Source organism: Meriones unguiculatus, assembly GCF_030254825.1.
Source record: "Meriones unguiculatus strain TT.TT164.6M chromosome X unlocalized genomic scaffold, Bangor_MerUng_6.1 ChrX_unordered_Scaffold_30, whole genome shotgun sequence".
Lineage (NCBI taxonomy): Eukaryota > Metazoa > Chordata > Mammalia > Rodentia > Muridae > Meriones > Meriones unguiculatus.
The window spans coordinates 6914169-6920352 of NW_026843706.1; the positions used below are offsets into that span (position 1 = coordinate 6914169).

The following is a 6184-nucleotide window of genomic DNA, read 5'->3' on the forward strand; positions in this document are numbered from 1 at the left end:
AGGAAAAAGGAAAGAAAAAAAGGAAAGGAAAAGGAAAAGGAAACCATATAATAGGCTATCTTTAGAAAATGGAGGAAAGAAAAATAAAAGGAAACAAAGAAAACGAAACAGAAGACAAATGTGAACAACAACAACAAAAAAACAGTAAACTGCCTTGAGCAATCGGGATAGCTGAGACAGGAAGCCTTTCTGAACCTCATCAGCAACTGTAATTTATATCATGCCAGCAAGCAGTTTCTAGTCCCTCAATTTTGGCTTGTCTTCCGTTTTACCTTAGAAGCTGCGGTGCGCTTGCAGCTCTTCGCTTGTATGGTCTGTTTTCTTACATTTTGTCACCTCTTCTTTTGATGGTGAGCCTGCTGCAGGCTTTCCTGAAGACCTAGTGGTTAGTGATTTCCACAGTTCACATCCAGGAGAGCAAATAGCCTTCAAAATGTCGTCCCAAGAGCAGAAAACAAACGCTGCCGAGAAGTCTTGCGATCGAAAGCTGCGTGAGTGAGGCTTCTGGTGCCCTGGTGAACACAGAGACAATTTCTGATATCAAAACCACGGGTCCAGAAATATCTCCGACACCAAGCAGTGAGGATGCTGGCACATGGGACAGCAGTGTTTCCAGCCCTCAGGGGTACTGGTGAAAATGCTGGCTATGGTGACCAGGGTTACTATGGTGACAATGACCATGACAATGTTGATGATGATGATTCCGAACTTCCTGACATGGAGGGACTCGGCCAATTTTAACAGTGGTATGGAAAGCTCTTCCAGCCACCAAGAATTTGAGGAAGGTGAGCTTCTGGAAGAGCAGGGTATGGGAAGGCTGTTCCGCCACTATGAGTTGGAGGCCGGTGAGGTTGGAGAAGTGGAAAACCTGTTCCACTTCTGTTAGTTGGAGGCTGATGAGGTTGTGGGAAGCACAGGGAGTACGAAGAATGTTCCACCATTGTGAGTTGTGAGTTTTGTAGTAGTGCAGACTGTGCAAAGCCTATTCCACCACCATCAGTTGGAGAAAGGTGAGGTTGTGGAAGCTCAGGGAGTGCAAAGCTTGTTCTACCACCAAGTTTTGGAGGAATGCGAGGTTTTAGATGAGCAAGAGGACAGGTCTGAGGTACATGAACAGCCAAGTGAGGACAGCAGTGAGCAATGTGATACTGAAGAACATAGTTCACTAGATGAATGGATGCCTTTAGAGGACATCCCCTCTCCCGAAGACCTCGATGGAATGTCCTTAATGCCCTTCGGGATAGGCAGCTGGGTTCAAGTGCTCGCTTTGTGTATGAGGCCTGTGGGGCAAGAGTATTTGTGCAGCGTTTCTCCCTACAGTATACTCTTGAAGGCCATGCTGGAAGTTTGAACACTGTGCATTTTAATCAGCGTGGTACCCTGCTGGGCTAGTGGCAGTGACGATCTAAAAGTGATCCTGTGGGACTGGCTTCGTCAGCAACAGGTACTGAACTTTAGGCAGTGGCCATAAGAATGATGTCTTATCGGCTAAATTTCTTCCTAATTGTGGTGATGCCCTCTTGGCTATGTGTGGCCGTGATGGGCAGGTACGGGTGGCACAGCCTGTCTGCTATGCCAGGAACCCGTATGACCAAACGTTTGGTGAAACATGGGGGGGGGCCATCTCATAGTTTGGCTTTGGAGCCAGACTCCCCTTTTAGGTCCTTCTTTTTTTTCCTTTTTTTATTTAACTTTTATTAATTACACTTTATTCATTTTGTATCCCCCCCCATAAGCCCTTCCCTCCTCCCCTCCAGGTCCCACCCTCCACCCCCCCCGCCCTTTTCTGCATGCATGCTCCTCCCCAAGTCCACTGATAGGGGAGGTCCTCCTCTCCTTCTTTCTGATCTTAGTCTATCAGTGAAGATTCAGATATTTTCAGTATTGACCTCAGACAAGCAAGTCCAGCTTCAAAGGTGGTGGTGACCAGAGATGATAATAAGAAAGTGGGACTGTATACAGTCTTTGTGCATCCTGCCAATGTCTACCAGTTTGCTGTAGGTGGGAAAGATCAGTTTGTGAGGATTTATGACCAAAGGAAAATTGATCCGAATGTCAACAATGGAGTTCTTAAAAAGTTCTGTCCCTCATCACCTTCTTAGGCTGTGATTTCCCAGCATATATCACATCTGTGATGTATAGTTATGATGGCACAGAGTCTCCTGTCTGAAGGCGATGTAGCCCAATATGCTAAGAGATACAAAGGGACACAGAAATAACTCCACAGTGAAAGGTGTAAATTTTCTATGGCCCCAGAAGTGAATTTGTGATGAGTGGTAGTGATTGTGGCCACATCTTCATCTGGAAAAAATCATCCTGCCAGATTGTTCAGTTCTTGGAGACAGATAAAGAAGGAACAATTAATTGTATTGATGCCCTTCCTTACCCACCTGTGCTGGCATCCTGTGGCTCAGGTCACGAGGTCAGGATATGGGCACCCATAGCTGAACCTTCAACTAAGTTTACTGAGTTTAAAAAAGTTATTAAATTTAATAAAATGAAATGAGATAATTTTAGCTTGGTCTGCACTTCCATGTTTGGACAACCACATGCTTTGGTTCCTCATGAGTTGTCTGACACAGGCAAATTACCAACACAACTGGAGAGATATTAGAATTGAATTTGGAGGAGGAGATTTTGGTGATTCTTCCAGCAGCTCCAATGAGGATAAAAGCTGTCAAGACTCACAGTGCAAGACATCCAATGGGGTGTCCTAAGACACCACCTTAAGCTGGATACTTTCCCCCTCCCATTTTATTAATTTAATTTGTTACTCCTTATTAGTCTCTGTTTTAACAAGACAATAGGTTTCCTTTGTGGTCTTAGAGTTAGCTTAAGGAATTGTCTGAATTGAGTGAAAAAATAGCAGTCTGTGTAATATTTGTGTTGCCCCCAATAAATGTTGGACTAAAAAGTATTCAGTAATTTAATTCTAATATTTAGGGTTTTTTTTTTGTAATGAATTTTAAAGAGATGTTTAGGTTCTAAAAGTAAAGTAATATAAAAAAAAGCATGGTTTTGTTTTTTTTCAATGTGGACCCTTTGTTTATGCACTCAAAACATATAGCCTCTGATTTCATGGAATGCCACAAATCTAGGTCTGTAAGAATTTGGATGCACATCCCTGAAAGCACCTTTCATTCTTACATACTTTGTTTCTATCTATCTATATCTTTCTATCTATCTATCTATCAGTCTATCTATCTATCTATCTATCTATCTATCTATCTTATCTTTCTTTCTATTTTTAATCTATCTTTTTATCTATTTTTATCTATCTTTCTTTCTATTATTCTTTCCTTTTTTTCTTTCTTTCCTTCTTTCTTTTCTTTCTTTCTTTCTTTCACTCTTTCTGACCTCCTTTCTTTTTACTCACGTTCTTTCTTTCCTTGTTCATTTTTGAAACAATATTTCTCTGCATGAATTGTTCTGGCTGTTCTGGAATCTCACTGTAGACTAGGCTGGACTAAAAGCTCACATAAATTCAAGTCTGCACTCCCTAGTACTGACATTATTGATGAGCACCATTGTGCTAGTTTTTCAGGGGACAGTGGATTTCATAAAATGTCTAATTTCCCATAGTGTCAATATACCAGGCCTGTAAGAATTCGGGTGCCCACTCTTACAAGCAGCCTTTTCAGCTTTCTTCTTAATTTTTTTTAACCTTTTCTGTTTAACAAACCCTGTCTGTCCTGTACTTGCTTTGTAGAATCACTAGTCTAGAACTCACAGGGATCACCTTGCTTTGGTCTGCCTGATTGATGAGAATACAGGGAAGCACCACAGCTTAGGTTTGTTCAGGGGACAGGGGACATCTGAAACTTTCTTAGGGCCAAAACTCTTTGAAGGTTTTGTTTTGTTAACTTTTGTTTTGAATTTTATGTTTTTTTTTGTTTGTTTGTTTTCTTTTGTGTTTCGTGTGTGTGTGTGCGTGTGCGTGTGTGTAATTTTGTTGTTGTTTATTCAATGCTAAAGAAACACTGCCTTTTCTTAAAACACTTTGTGGACCAGACTGACCAGGAAATCACGGATATCTCTTTGCTTCTGCCTCCCAGAGTGCTGAGATTATAGCCAAGGATCACTCTGTGCTCAGCTTTTTCAAGGGACTTCTTGTAGCCTCTGAATTTATAGAGTCACAGGTAGGAGGAGGGGACACTCTTGGGAGCAATATCTCTTTTCTTTCTGTTCTTTTGTTGTGTTGCTTTTGTTGTCGTTTGAGGCAGGGTATCCCTATATTACAAGTTCCGGGTTTCTAAATTTAATGTGTAGACCAGGATGACCTCCATCCTCAGAGAGATCAGCCCTGCCTATGCCTCCCAGAATTCTGAGATTACAGTACACCACCAGGGTGCCCTGGGTGCTCTATGGACAGTGGACTTGTGATAGCCTCTGATTTCACAGAGTGCCACCATTCCAGGTCTGTCACAGTTTGAGTGCACATTCCTTCAAGCACCTTTCATTCTTACATACTTTATATCTATCTATCTATCTATCTATCTATCTCTTTGTATACATTTCTTTCTTCTTTCTTTTTCTTTCTTTCATTTGTTCTTTCTTTCCTTCCTTCCTTCTGTCTTTTTACTCCCCTACTTTCTTTATTTCATTGTTCAATTTTGAGACAAAGTTTCTCTGCATAAATGTTCTAGCTGTTCTGGACTCACATTGTAGACCAGGCTGGAGTTGAACTCACAGAAATTCACATCTGCAGCCCTGGGTATTGACTTTTTTTTTAATAGGTGAGTACAAATGTGCCAGTTTTTTCAGTGGCCATTGGATTTCAAATAATATCTAATTTTTCCGGTGTGTGCCTGTAAGGATTAAGGTGCACACTCTTACAAGCAGTTTCCTCAGGTTTATTCTTACTTTTTACATTTTTTTTCATACCTTTTCTGCTTAACAAATTCCTGGCTATCCTGGACTTACTTTGTAGAATCGCTGGTCTGGAAATTACAGAGATTACTCTGCCACAGTATGTCAGATTGATGAGAATACAGGGAAGCACCACAGCTTGGGTTTGTTCACTGTTCAGTTGACTTCTGATAGCCTCTTTGGGCTAACCCTCTTGGAAGGTTTTTTTTTTTGTTGTTGTTGTTAAGATTTTTTCCTACATATTTATTCTCAATAAGATGCCCTATATTCTTTTTTTTTTACTCATACTTTATTTAGTTTGCATCCTCCCTCCTCCCCTCCCAATAGCACCCTTCTTTCCCCCTTCTCCACACACTCCTCTCCCCAAGTCCACTCGTAGGGGAGGGTTTTTTTTTTTTTTTCTTCCTTCTGATCCTAGTCTGTTAGGTCTCATCAGGATTGGCCCCATTGTCTTCCTCTGTGGCCTGGTAAAGCTGCTCCCCCCTCAGGGGGAGGCGATCAACGAGCAGGCCAATCAGTTCATGTCAGAAGCAGTCTCTGTTCCCATTACTATGGAACCCACTTGGACACTGAAATGCCATTTACATCTGTGCAGGGGTTCAAGGTTGTCTCCCTGCATGGTACTTGGTTGGAGTGTCAGTCTCAGGAAAGACCCTTGTGCTCAAATTTTTGGTTCTGTTGCTCTCCATGTGGACCTCCTGTCCTCTCCAGCTCTTACAATTATTTCCCACTTCTTTCACAAGATACCCTGCATGCTGCCCAAAGTTTGACCAATAACTCTCAAGGTCTGTTATGATAGTCTGCAGGCCCTTTTAGAGGCCCTCTGTGGGAGGTTGTCAACTTGTTTCCTGTTTTCCTTCTTCTTCTGGTTTCCATCCACTTTGCCCTTTCTGGATGGGGACTGAGCATTTTAGCCAGAGTCCTCCCTCTTGATTATTTAGGTGTACAGATTTTAGTAGTTTTATCCTATATTATATGTCTATATGAGTGAGTATATACTGTGTGTGTCTTTCTTCTTCTAGGTATAGTTCAGTCAGGATGATCCTTTCCAGATCCCACCATTTACCTGCAAATTTCATGATTTCCTTGTTTTTCATTGCTGAGTAATACTCCATTGTGTAGATGTACCACTGTAAAACCTGGGGGTCTCACAGCTCAGGGAGTTCAATCGCGCCCTTTCCCAGAAACTCCCCCAGACCAAGACTCAAAAGCAAGAGGTTTATTAACCATTGTACAACGGGGTCACCCCTGCCGGTCAGCAAAGAGTGGCACCGGAAGACAAAGGCCTTCAGGTTTTTTAAAAGAAAAATTGCGG

The 6184-nt window shown here is 42.0% G+C and overlaps 1 pseudogene; it reads left to right on the top strand.

The window, feature by feature from the left end:
* Positions 1-433: 433 nt before the first annotated feature.
* LOC110544969 (DDB1- and CUL4-associated factor 8-like) lies at positions 434-2717 on the top strand (annotated as a pseudogene).
* The last annotated feature ends 3467 nt before the right edge of the window (positions 2718-6184 follow it).